The 14,573-nt window shown below is 34.4% G+C and overlaps 1 protein-coding gene across 3 annotated transcripts in view; it reads left to right on the top strand.

Annotated features, from left to right (window-relative positions):
• LOC114874280 (1-phosphatidylinositol 4,5-bisphosphate phosphodiesterase epsilon-1-like) overlaps positions 1-14,573 on the top strand; it is an 85,430-nt gene that overhangs the window by 24,867 nt on the left and 45,990 nt on the right. For all 3 annotated transcript variants that reach the window (XM_029183442.2, XM_046284968.1, XM_046284969.1), the window contains exon 3: positions 13,156-13,217. The gene's annotated coding sequence lies outside the window, so the exon portion shown is untranslated. The remainder of the gene's footprint in view (positions 1-13,155; positions 13,218-14,573) is intronic.

The raw sequence follows: 14,573 nt of genomic DNA, 5'->3' as shown, positions 1-14,573 counted from the left end.
CTTTTTCTAGAAAAGATATCAGAAATTTTTCCAACTTACGGGCAAACGTGAAATTCGTAAGGTCGAAAAACAGCGAAAAGTTTCGAAGTAATAAAACTTAGCCGAGGAATCAAGAACTGTTGTGAAAATTGAAAAATACGGAGACTACTCCAGAGCGGCGGGAATCCAATCCCTGTTTTCCCTGTTGTAGTCTTTGTTATATCTAAGGGGTGAGACAAGGAAGAGTACCGTAGGTGGTCGGATGTAACCCGGTAGCCTGATGGTTATTCGGTACTTTGCAGACGCTTACATCAGGGACGAATACCAGGGCGATCGCCCGGAACAATGTCTTACATTGTAACCCAAACAAACAAGGGCGATGTGTTATTCGAGATGCTCAAGCAAGAGGTGTATAGAGGGTGATCAATAAGTCCTCGACAACTTTGATTCGAAATAAGAAAGCAGTAGCGAAAGATATGAAAATTTTATTTTAAAATGTTTAATGAGACTCAGAAATGACATAATGTTTTAATCTGGCCTGAAAGTTATTCCTCATAAATCTTGATCACTTGAAACATGTTTTCGGAAAAATGAGAAAATTCAAATGAAGAATTAAATATTACATATCTTGACAAAATGAGAAATAGAACGCTTATATATTTTTCATAAAATAAATTTGTTTGAAAATGAAACTCGGAAAAGATTTCCATTTACCTACCACTCTTGAACTTTTGCGTAATACTATGCTTGTAAGAATATTGAGAATTTCTTTTCTGAAAGAAAAGAATCTGAATATTGGTATATTTCTGTTAATAGTAATACGTTTGTATTATGTAAGTTTTCTGAGTTTCCAAAGTACCTTTTGTGTACACATAAATTCTGCATTTATCGCGATAAATTGTTATCATTGGAGACGGTTTAGAAATTTTCCTGTCTTGTTCGCGCGAAAATGTTCCTCGCTGCCCAGCTGCATAATTCCTCCATAAAATTTTATGAATCCATCGCGAAGGGAATATGCACATCGGTGCAAATGATATGTTGAGTGCGCTGGAAGGGTTAAAGGTTTGTAAATCGCTATAAATGCAAGCCGACCTATTGATCAGTCTATACAATCGAAATTTACGATGCGCAGAACAATAAGCGTAGAAAACGCGCCTACGTATCGAAACAGCAGGAAGGAAAGTTTCCGACCATTTACTTTGCCGTTAGACCGTAAACATCTTTCAGTGAAAAGATGTTTGCACGTGCTGATAGCTACAATGGAGAAAATATTTTTATAAACTCCATTTGCCGTTCAGTTGAAACCATAATCTCTTCAAATTGTAAAGAAAAGTCTATTTGTAAATTCTTTTTTTCTCTAAAGAAATTTTTAAAATATATAAAAATTGCCAAAAAAAGAAAGATAGAAAAGAGAGCATTTAAATTAAATTATTTCCACCTAATCGAATGATCGTATCATAGCAAACCTTTATCCAAACGAAGTGACTCGATTAAGGCATGCTTTCAGAACTAAACAAATCTAGCAAATAGAAGGGGCGCAATCTTACGACCTTATGATCACCCCATATTGCAGAAATGATTGCTGGAAAGCTGAAATAACTATCATTGTATATTCCTTTGTGTTCCAAGTATAAGGAAGAAAGTTACAAAATAGGGCTGTGTTTCCGAATGGCCCCACCAAAATTGAGAACTCAGGTTCGGTATATAACCTAAATTGATTACAAGAAACCGATTAAAGTTGGTTTCAGAACTGGACGTCTTACCGTTTTCGAAATATCATGGTAAGGTTAGGTTTCGATATGTTCAGTATCGAATAGCGCATACGTAGTCCCAAAATTGTACAAAAATTTCTTACCACGATATCTCAAAAACGATAAGACATCCAGCTCTGAAACCAATTTTAATCGGTTTCTGGTAGTTAATCTAGGTTATATACCGAACCTGAGTTCTCAATTTTGGTGGGGCCATTCGAAAACTATACAAAATCATACAAAATTGTACCACGATATCTCAAAAACGGTAAAACATCCAGCTCTGAAACCAATTTTAATCGGTTTCTGGTAGTCAATATAGGTTATATACCGAACCTGAGTTCTCAATTTTGGTGGGGCCATTCGGAAACTTATCCCAAAATAGAAATAAGAGAAACAGCGAAATAAGAGAATCTTACATTTTTAATGTAAAATTATGTTAAATTATAGCTAACAATAAGCCGCCATCCGCTTCGTGGCTGACATACTGGAGCGAAGCGATTGATTTGCAGTAAGGACACATTATAGCATTTAAAAGTAGGAAAACCTAGTTTTAATTTATGGAACACGAATTCAAAGCTCGCGCGATAGCGTAATTCCGATTACACTCATCGACTTAATATGGGTATGGGTTTTTGTGACCATTCCTTAAGGACACCACCAATCTCTGATTTTATTCTATATAAACACTCACAGTGACCACTGTGATCGGCTTGCAAAGAATGGTCAAAATTGATAATCTAGTTTTTGAGTTAAAAAGTCACAAAAAAATCCCTGTCAGTCGTTTAGTACCGGAGCTTCGCCCCAATGACATTATTACGGGTCAAAGTGACCCTGCATCAGTCACAGGGTACCTGTTTTTCGAGACGATTCATTTCCGCCTAAAATCACCGTTCAACATATTAGTACACTCGTCATATTCATAAGTTTCCAGAACGATATTAAAAAGCGTAAGTCGGTGTCCCTTTGGGTGCATCGTATATGGGATGCAATTGCATTCTTCGCAGCATGTTGCATCGGTGCGCGCACACGTGTGTACGAAACACATGTACGAGTAAGGTACATACCTTGCATCGGTGTCCTATTTTCTGGGTCACCTTCTCCATTATCAAAGAATTCAGGTTTTGCCGAGATATACGCGGAACGAAGATAAACTCGTTTTAAATAGACGAAAAACTTGATTCCAAACTTTTCCTGTGAATAATTCAAAATTGTTATACGTCGCGCGATCAAGTTCGTTTTTAATGAGAACAACCGAAATAAGCAACGGGTGGAGTAGGTGTATTCGAATGAAACTAAACAAGCAGCGACATTATCGTTTACTCACTTATGTTAGGGAAAATGTGAACACACGCGACAGAAAGATCGATGCTTGCATTAATAAAGCTACAAATTTTCAGCCGTATACCTTGTAAACGGTTTTTCCCTGGTGATATTGCGGTTGGTACATTCGCAAACACGATATTGTATGCAGATGGTTTGAAAACGCTTACAGGTTGATAGCACTTCCTAAAAATGTTTATGTAGTAATTTTGATGAAACTTTGAGCTTGAAATTGATAATTTGTACGGTATATTTGTGTCATCATATCAGATATTATCTGTTTCCAAATCGATCATTTGATGTTCCATAATTTAATAGATGTACAAATTAATTAGATGCATTTTCTTTATTTTAATTAAAGATTTATTTTTAAAAAACCATAGTAATTCCAATTATTGAAATAATCGTTATTATTATTATGTTGTCTTGTCACTTTTCAAATATTCGAAACCGCGGGAAAATATTCAAATTAAATACATTAATTAAGAAGGCGTAATACTAAAGGCACCGAATTAATTTGTACACCTAATAATACTGACGTTTCCAGAACAAAGGTTTTGATATATCAATATTAATGTATAAATCATACACAGAATATCTACAATCTCTTAAACGTATACAATCTGTATTTCTTAATTTTTAATTTTAACATATATTTCTTTTAATTTCCTCGCAGATGTCCTTCGTCATCTAAAATATAATTTCCTATACATTTTATAAATTTCTTTTCTACGTTTAGTTACTATATTTCTTGCGTTAATAAACGTCGCGGTCATGGTAAGGGAAAAAGAGAGGTTGTCGATACAACTTACCCCAATCTTTGTGAAACTGATTGTGAAGGGCGCATCTCCCATGGGGATAATGTGGTTTACAGATGGGGACGAGAGGGAACAAAGTATAGAATACGAGAGCTGTCCATGTTCTATCTTTTTTAATAACGATCATTACACAGTTTTCTCCTTGCGTAAAGCACAGATTTACACTTCGTCTATTAAAAAATAATATATATTTTTATAAAAATTTAGAATTCTAACTGTGAAACTATTGTGTTTCCTTCTTACACTAAACTTAGAAATATACGAAACGGTTGGTAGAGAGTACAAACGACAGGTTCGTGACTGTTGCTATTCCGTGCTGGCAGCCTCGTAAATTTGATTTTTTATCACACTGTTCCTTTGATACTTGTATCTTTTTGAATATACATTTTATAAAAACAACGGCGAGCAACATTCCACTGGTACCAGCCATAAATAAAATAGATCCTCATTACCACCTTATAATTTACAATAACTAAAGATTGAAAGGTGTAATTTATTCTTTTCAATTTTCTCTTAATTGAAGTACATATAAATTTCATTATTTCAAATGAGTTATTTATGAATTTGTAATAATTAAGAGGTTGTTAATTAGATTTTCTTCAACAGCTGATATTGTCAAAAAGCCTATTAATAGGCTTCCGGTAGATAAAGTGTTATTTCTTTAATTTCTAAGTGATTATTATCATCCTATAATATTTCTAGAATAAAAATTTGATACTGATAAAAATGCGAAACTTTTGAAGGGTATACATATCGACGTGTTGATATACACTATAGTCTGGTGTTGCACGTGTTCCTGTTATCGATCTCTCTAGCATTAACCTCCGACCGTTTTTAAAGCACTGTCAACTACAGCTCTTTAGCAGCTTAACTACAGATGGTTTCGCACAAACGCGCATAATTTACTAATTTTGTGCTCGATTTACGAAATGTCAGCGAGTTCCTACTGTTCGGATTAACGTGAAGGTATATTCTGTCAATTTCTGAGAAGAAAATTACAGTTCACGTTCCTTCGCTAACGAGGCTGTTCGTCATTCAAATATCCCTGCACAATTTGAATTATCAACGGTGTAGGGGAGACCGGGTATGGTTGTCACACGGGTTGGTTGTCACAATTGTTATAAAAAAGAAACTAAACAATAGAAATGTATTGATAAGTTTGTTTTTCAATTTGGATTTTCAACGACAATGATTCCGCTATTCATATCGTAAAACACAGCAGCGTATCGGTGCAAGCGATTATACCGGTAGAAATTCACGATGCAGCTGAAGTAATGCATTCCAGATGTGCAAGTTTCTGCATAACGGTCTCGTTTATTAATTAAGACCGGCATCGAAGTGGTTTCCTTGATCAACGTAGCAGAATAGTTCCAGATAAATTAATTACCTTCCTTTCCATTTGATGTAAATTACATAAGAAGTTTTGTTTTATATTTCTGTTTCTTCTTTTTTTTTTTTTTTACTTATGCTTATCAATAATCAGTTAAATCAGTGAAAATTTTTTATAACAATTATCGTAAATGAACTTAGATAATTATTTGTCAAACTGTTCGATTACGTTTCAACTTTAATATTCAAGAACAACGGGTAAACTCAAGGGAGCCATTACATTTCTCGACAGTTTCCAAATTATTCATAAACAGTTCGGCGATCGGTATGATAACAAATATCTTGTATATTACGTAAAGTTCCGAAAGAACAGCTCTTACGTTTGTTCCGCTTTCGAACGCCACTTTCTTACTACTCCCCCACGAAACGAAGGGAAAGTAATACGTAAGCAATATTTTCAGAGAAAGGTGGAAACAGATCACGTGTAAGCGATATCCTTATCGATTTTGTTGACCCACATATTAATGCATGACTGGTCAAGGCAGCTGTTTTTGTCACTGTCGAACGTTCGATCGTTCTATGAAACATAGGTATCTTTTTTTGCACCAGTGCGTTTCCTATAAATCTTCAAAGTAATACAAATTTCTGTCGAATTCGTGTGAAGAAAAAAATGTTTCCATTTTAAAATAAATATACCTTGACGCTGTCCTTTATGTATTCCAATGAAATTCCTGCTATGATTAATATTTAAAAACTCGCCAGATGGCTGTGATTATCGCGAAAGTTTTCCGCAACTTTCGCCATTTCTCAGGTATCGTGTTCTGAATTAGAAGGTTCTTCCAGACGTTCCCAACGGATAAAATGGATTTTTACTTTTCTTTCCCTCTCGTTTGTTTTCCCCGTAATTCTTGAAATCTTGAGAATCATTGTGCGCTACTTGCCCGTTTCTTTCAATTCTTCGCGCAATTTCACCATCTAAGAGATCCTTTTCTTTCAAGACTTTACTTCTTCTCTCGGTTCTATTAGGATCGTGTGTAATTGTTTTATACAGTTTAAAACAGCTTTAAGAATCATCTATTGTTGTTTAGAAGAAAATATTAAATAAGAATTCAAATTTTTCTATAAATTAAAAAAATTAGTAGATTCAATTATTTGTGTAATTTTCATCCTTTTCTGTGACTCGAAGAACTCAGTTGGGTTTCTATTAAAGAAAAATCGTTTTCTATCGCTTCTATCCATAGTCGTTGCAAAAATATAGCCTGTCGTAAATCTCGTCTATCTAACACGTGTAAATGGCAAGTGTTTGATTCAAGCTTGATTGAGTCCTAAAATGAGAAGAGCTAATTAGAAGTTCGAATCAATGTTGAACGTCGTATGATATCGATTTGGAATTGGATCAATCTATTTAAAAAAATGTTTTAAACTCGATAAATACGTCGTTAACGTAGAGGTATTTTCTTGCTTCACAAACTATTCCCGTTGTTTACCGACGCATCAATTTGGTGCACGAGACAGCTTATTAATTACAGCACAGTGACCTGAATTTACCTTTCGTTATTACGAAGTTACCGCGTATAAAGCGGCACTTGACTAAAGGCTTTTAGGAAAATTATTCACGATTGTGTTAAATATTCTCGCGGAACGAAAGGAACGAAAACCTTTGCATACTTTCCCGCCAGGTCAAAGCGACACATTGATTGCTTACCTAATAAACAAATCGGAACGCATACGAACAAAGTCAAGCTTGATTAAACGTTGTCTCATAAATGAAAATTTCATACAATATCGCGCTTCTGTTCTTCGCACAATAAACGGTTTTCATATAACGAAAAATTGTATAAAAGTTCAATATAAATCTGTGCAAATATTAAATTTGACTCCGTTAGTGCGAGTAATAAATCCCAGAGATTGTTCGCATTATTTGAATTCGTACTATTCGAATAATGCGAACAATTTCTAGGAATTATTACTCGCACTAATCGAGACCTACCTGTATTCAAAAGCAACAAATAAATGTCCATTCAAAATTTTAGTTTATAACAAAGAATATGAATGTTAAGAATATAAAGTGTAAAAATGATTAAAATTTTAATTTTTATATTATGTATACACCTTTATCCGAGTTTTAGAGCATTAGAAAATTGCTAGTAAAATGAAGTAGCTAACTGAACTAATAAACCAAGTAGAAAATTACTAGTAAGCTAAAGTATACATCGTGAACTATATTCCGAAGGTGTAATACAGTGTAAGCGAAATAGAACCAACTTATTTATAAAGTCACATTAAACTTAATTACTTAACGTTAGGTAACAGTAGAAATTTGGATTAAACCATTCAATATGAGCACCCTTGTATGAAGTGCATCAAAGTTCAACAACGTAGCAATGTTAATTTAACATGATTAATGCAACACGTTGCAACATCTTCAAAATTCAAAATAAACTCGAGTTTTATCACATGTCGACGGAAATACCAAAGTAAAGTAAAATTCAATGCATATGTTACGAGTTTTCGGACAAATTAATTGGAAACAACTTTTTGTAGGAAATTTCACTTGGACGTATAAAAAAATTTCTGAAATCAGGTTGGAACTGAAAAGACGTTCATTTGTAATCACTAGGTGTTATTAAATTCTATTGCGCAATCTTGATAAGTTTAAATCACAAAAAAATGGTAAGGCTGCAAACTCAAACAAGTAATAACACAGTGCCGAAGCCTATGACCATTTGGCTAGACGCCAATCAAGCTTGACTACTGCTGCAAATGCGCACAAAGCTTTTCCTTCGTGTGTACTTTTATTCGTGTATTTCCTAGAAATGGACTAATTTAGATTAGTGGTGCGTTTCAAATTATTACCATACAAAAGTACTTTAGAATTCAATTAGTTGCTAATTATTGGTATATCTGATAATCGTGTAATAAAAATAAAATATAGAACCTTAAAACTTTAGAATTAAAAAATTTTTAAATATTTCAATTTTGGATTTTTTTAATTTTCGAATGATAAGGAACACCAATGAAAATGAAACTAAAAATCAATCATTATATACATATTTCCTTCAATATAGTATTTTTGGTACGTATTCTACATTTATAAGGGTGGTTAATGATGAATGCTCATTAGCATTTGTGGCGTATGTAATTATGTAATAATCAATAAACAGACAATTGCTGCATTTTGTGGTCCATTGTGTACACTAAGTACATGAACATTACAAGTACCTAGTATCGAAAAATAATTGCTGTACCTAATAACCTTGTTATTGGTGGTAATTATATACAGCTGCATATTTTGAATAATTTCTTACCTTTTTTTAATTATAACTTAAGAAAAACTCGAGAATAGTAATTCATTACGATGAATTGAAAGCAAGCCGAGATCTCTTTTTTCTTTTATCATTCAAGATTTAGTTCGTCTGGCAACGAAAGGACCAATGAAAGAAAGAAATCTAAATCTACATAGGAAGCCGTTATTGGCGTGTAGCCAAGGCTCTGATCGAATGTGTATCCACGTTCTTTCTCGGTTGCTAGCAGAATCGTATTACCACCTTGAAATTGGTTAATAGCTCGTGGCAGCATACTGCCGATACCATTGAGAAGAAAATGGGAATAGTTAACACCTTGGTCACGTACGTTCCTGTTTGCATAGTAAAATAATACCGTGTTACCGGCAACCGCTTTCGCGCATCTGGCTTTACTACACGAATTCCTATTACCTTTTTTCATTTTCTCCTTTCATCTTCCTGTCTACCAACATCTACGACTGCTTCTTTATCTCCATCCTCTTTTTTCGGTCTTACGAGAAGCTACCAGTCAGGATATATTTCACTTTGAACAACCCGTATCAACATCCTTCGTGACATTTGAAAGTGTCACGTGGCTGCGAGAAGTGCATGCAAATAACACGAGGTCATCTCGTAACTCACTCAAATCAGAATTTTATTTGAAGATTTCCAGGAACTGTAACATTCGACGTTTATATCGAAATGTTAGATAAATAAAAAAATTTCGAGGCTGAAAAATACACTGTATGGTACTTTTTGATCAGCTGACGACGCAACGCGTGCCTCATTGGTTCCTTAGCAAATTTTACGTGCAAATGATACAAGAAAGCTTCTCCTTTGTAAAAAAGGAACAGAGTTTCTTAAAGGCTATAGAAATGCATTTTGTTTGCGTTTCTTCGCTATGTCGAGTGAGGGTTTAGGGGTTCTTATCTGCAGTGGTTTCAATATGGCGTTGTGGTTTGCACAATACCCCTTTCAGCGCTCGGTCCGTCCATTGAAAATAACAGAAATCAATTGAATGGGTCTCTTCTATCGCGAAGAGTGTCACGTGGACTAAATAAGTAGTTAGATCCAATCAGACGGATGTTAAGGTTCATTTAACACATTCACCTCGGTATCGCGTATGAATTTTCACACCAAGTTAGATATTCAATTGCAGCCAGACGAAAAGTTGTAAAGAAAAATTTAGCGATGTTATCTAACATTCGGAATAGATCAAACACAATTGATTAAATTGGATGAGAATATTTTTAAAAGCGTTCCAGTTTCTACACGATACGTGTAGCACGAAGTACGGCAAGTTTCCGAAGAAATCGAGCAGGAAAAATTTTAGACTTGAACTACTTTACTAGCGGAACTTGCCTGTCTGACCAAGCCTGAGTACTTTCTACTTTCCACGGATTATTCTTTTTCGTTGGGACTTTGTTCGATAAAAAGATCATAGTGTTTCGACCTCAACGGGGTTTCGAGCTGATCTCGTATAAGTTTATCGGAAAATTTTCGTTGCTCGATGAAATCGTTCGGTGCAGAGTTTTCTCGGTTACATAACCGATTTAAACGCGATTACGAATTTAATATAGATATGGAATTTCTGAAACATACTTTCTCTACTCTCACTTAAGAGTATTTACTACGAAACAATTTTTAAGTACAATTAATAAAATTCTCGCGAGTAATATCTGCTCGACTGAAAATCTTGCAAAAAGCTGTGAAGAAGGAAAAATGAGGGAAAAATTAATGAGTTTTCAGGAAAAAAGGAAATAAGACATCGTTGGCGTGACGGTGTGAGAAAATACCTCGCACCTGTGTAGTGTGTTGGGAAAGAAAAATATAGTAGAAAGACAGGGAGCTATCGAGTGTATAAAAAGCGAAGATAGAAGGATATTCGATGGCGGATATCGTGCCAGGACGGCCAAGCGTAGGATCAGGATCTTCGCAGCCAATAATAAGGGAAATCGTGAAAATAGAGATGCCACTAACGCTGGCCTACTGAATACGATAGCTAGTTACCTAGACTGTTTACAGTTCTTCACTTTTCATAATTTCAGGAATTGCAGCAATAAAGAGGTATTTCTTTCTAAAAAATTCAAAAAGTTTGGAAACAAAGAGATTTAAATAAATAATTCAACTGCATTGCATAATACATAAAATATATACTTCACCTATATATTAATATAGAAGAGAACAGTATTATAGTAGGTGATCATATTATTATGAACAGTTCGAAATTACCACTTATTTGAAGTTTGATGGGGAATGGAATCCCTATTTATTGCAAAACTTACTTTTATATTTGTATTATTATGATATTGCTATATTTTACAACTTTTATAATTTAAAATACATATAATGTTAATATTTGGTTACACCGCCCTTGGCATCTATAATTGCCTGAATACGTCTCGGCATGCTTTCCATATTTTTTCGGCAATTTTCTAGCATTTCTGGGTCCTGATGCCGTACAAATATAATTTTATCAATCACTTGTTGCTTGTTAGTTATTGACTATGATGCAATGCGACGCTTTAATAATTTTCATAGATTTTCTATTGCGTTTATATCTGGTGAGTTTTCAGGCCACGGTAAAACTTGAATTTTTTTATTAGTTAGGTAGGCTGTTTTTATTACACTTTTATGGAATACATAATAGCATCGGAAACATAGAATATGTAAGTTTTCCATCTGTTCATAATAATTTGATCACCCACTGTAGAATTAAGCAAAAGAATACAATGCAGTACATTTTTAATTATTTTTTAAAACAATTCAAATGTTTCCAAACTTCTTGGCGGTAGTGTAATAATAAAATTAAAAAAAAAATTTTTCCATCAAATTCTTTTTAACTTTTCTTGAATTTATTTGAAGTTTAATAAGCGTTCCACAATCTTAGTGTTACGAGTGTATAAAATATTCAGCTCTTATATCTTTTAATTTATTTTTTTTATCGCGAAACATATTTTCTGTTAGGAATATACGGTCAGTGTAAGTAGTATAATAGCAAAAACTTGCTTCGTTTAAGGTAGTAATCTAGATAGCCCGGTAAAAGGTGGCCGAGGAATAGCTGGCGAAAGGGTATAAAATTCAAATTCATTAACCCCGACCGTATAAAAATGTTAATTTACAATTACGACTGAATGGATAAGCGTGCGTACAGCTTGGTATACGTAATTTTATTCTTCGATGATCTTGCGTTAATTGAAATCAAGCCTTCTTATGGTGGAACGATCGGATTTTCCTTCTGTTTTAACGAAAATAAATTCTTTCAAAAATGCACTTTTTTTCAAGTAAGTCGAGTTACGTCGTAATTACGATTCAATAGCAATACTCTATAAATTCCTGATTAAAAATTCGAACGATTCCTTTTGGTTGAAAATAGGGAGAATTGACAGAGGGAAACCTTCCATATCTTGTTAATCTTTACGAGTCCGTGCTTCTTATTAAGTTACTTACATCGGAGCGCACGGAAAGTGCAATTGAACTTTTCTTTTGCATAGAATCATCCAATTTTCATCTTATCAAGATCCTGAACTCCTCATTTTCTTCTATCTTCATTCATAGAAATACTGCGAATTGGCTTAGTCAAAAGACACCTTACATAAAATTATTATGTTGAATAAATGATTAATTAATTAAAGACACCTATCCGTGAAAAATTCTAACACGGTTTAAGTATCGTTTGGTATCGATTTGGCAAACTCTCCTCGGTAAAATTTGATTTTAACGCCGTAAGGTACGCGAATAAAATTTATGTACCCTTTATCCCGAGCGGGAAAAATATATGGAATAATTTCACTGTTAGCTGGCTCCTTTCTGCCAAAAATTATTCACACTCCTCGCTCGCTCCAGCGAGCGTGTGCATGAAACGCGCTGGGTGGAACCTTCTTACCTAAATGGGTCTCGTGTTTCTTATAACAAAGGCAGGAATACGAGGTATATTATTTTTATATATTTCTGTTTTATTGATCGTTGCTCGATGGAAGGGATTCAGTGACAGAAACCATATTTTTTCGATAGGTTCATGACGAACAATGCAATTGTCTTAATTCCATCATTCATTGCATCTGCATCCGCTTTAACAAGCGTTTCCTGATCCTACTCTAGTAGTCCGCAATCTGCAATATAGACAGTATGCTATTGAAGAAAAATTCCATGGAAACATCGGTCTGTTATTTAGTACGACTCCGCTGCTTTCACGGAGATCCTATTAATCGATATACTGTGTACCGACTATGTAATGGGATGTTTGAAACAAAGAGAGTAAAATTATAATGGCCATTATAAGCAGCAGTATTCGGTCCCGTTCAACCATTCAGCGTAATAATTTCAGTATCTTCCGAACTTTTCGTACCGATGTGATAAGGCAGCCAAAATTGAACCTTCAAACATCTTATCATGATACTTAACCCTTGAACAGCGGAGTCTGGGTCAATCGTGATCCAAACTTACGAAGTATATTTTTGAAGGAAAGGGTTTCATAAATTGGAAAAGTAATTTTTGAAGGAAGAGTGTAAAATTTAGAAAATAGAAATAATGTGAAATGAAAAATTAAATTAAAATTAGGGCCTTCTCCGTGGTCCGCCGTTCGAGGATTAATTAAGAGTTAATTAAGAGTTAATTAAGAAGGTTAAAGCGTTATTAACATAAAATTAATTTTCTGTCTTTTTGTTACAGGTCTGAAGCGATTGTATAATTGCAAAGATATCGTTAATGTTGTCCACATTAAATTTGAGAGGGTGAGTAGAATTTTATGAAAAAAATTTCTTTCATTATAATTCGAATAAAACGATTTTCCAAGGGCATGTTTGTCTAAATATTGATCGTCGGTTTGGACCCTCAACATTTCACAATACCTTTGTTCTTTACTATTTCTTTTGTTTAAGCAAAGAACTTCGTACCTATCTGTCTCATTCCGCGTTGTACTCTATACGTTTATCCGTTCCTTCTCTCGGGCTTCTACATTGTTTCAGCTTTTAAAAATAGTTTGTTTGAGCCGTTCTCTTTTCACTTTTCCAGTTCCTTTGTTAGTTAGAGTTTTTTTTCTTCTTTCAAGCTTTTTCCTTTCTCTTTACCCACTTTTTTACACGTAAAGTGTCCTGTTGGTACGGAATGGTTTCGAATCATTCTTCACATTCTTCAATTTTTCTTTATTGCCCGCATTTGGTTCAGAGCAATTTTTCTTTATCATGCGTCATATTCAAAGATCATTAGAATTAATTTCGTCCACTTGAATCTTAACTCGTTAATTTCGTATTTATCATTCGAGTTCATTCTAATTAAAATTTAACCCTTATTAGATGTAAAATTAATTACATTTAACGTACGCAAAAGTATTTCCTTGTCGATGCGACCAATTTCCCTGATTTCGTTAATTTGGTTGAAAATCCCTAACGCGCGTGGATTATACGAGGGCGTGAATTTATTTAGTGGGAACGTGGCTTACGGGGGTGGAAACGTACTAAATTCTGTAGGCACGGAAACCGTCGACAATCAACGTATGTATCAGTGAACGCAAACTAGATCTAATTTATGTGTTCACATCGGTTCACGTATACGTGCTTCGCCAACCGAATATCGTCATATTCAAGAACCTTCAAAGGTTTACCATTTTTCGTATTTTCCAAAAGGGTGATATGTTTGAAAAGGGAAGCTACATTTATTACTTGCTGATTCACGCAACAAATTTGTAAAGATCAGTACGTCGTACACATAAGTACCTGTTGCTCTCCTCATTCACTGTATTTTTATACCCTTGTTAAATACAAGCATAAAAAATTGTTCTAAAAGTAAATAGTGTTTTGTTAGGAAACAGGGATAACAAAGGGAGGACATAACAGAATCTGGATCGTTGTGTGTAAGTAAAACATTTACCTGCCTCTGGTTCGTTCCTTCAAAGGGGCTACTCAGCTTCCACTTTACTACTATAACGCTTTAATACTATATAGAAGACTAATTAAGGCAGTTAAACTTCTCTTTTACGCGAAAGAAATCCGTAAAAATGTGTGGCTCGTTAGAAAACTAACTCGGTTAGGGCTTGAAACTTTCGCTTTCGAACGATCTTACGCCTCGCGGATGTTTCTAGATCTTCCAAA

The sequence above is a fragment of the Osmia bicornis genome, chromosome 3 (assembly GCF_907164935.1).
Source record: "Osmia bicornis bicornis chromosome 3, iOsmBic2.1, whole genome shotgun sequence".
Taxonomy (NCBI): domain Eukaryota; kingdom Metazoa; phylum Arthropoda; class Insecta; order Hymenoptera; family Megachilidae; genus Osmia; species Osmia bicornis.
The sequence above is the reverse complement of the archived record's forward strand: the minus strand, read 5'-3'. Positions and strand labels throughout refer to the sequence as shown.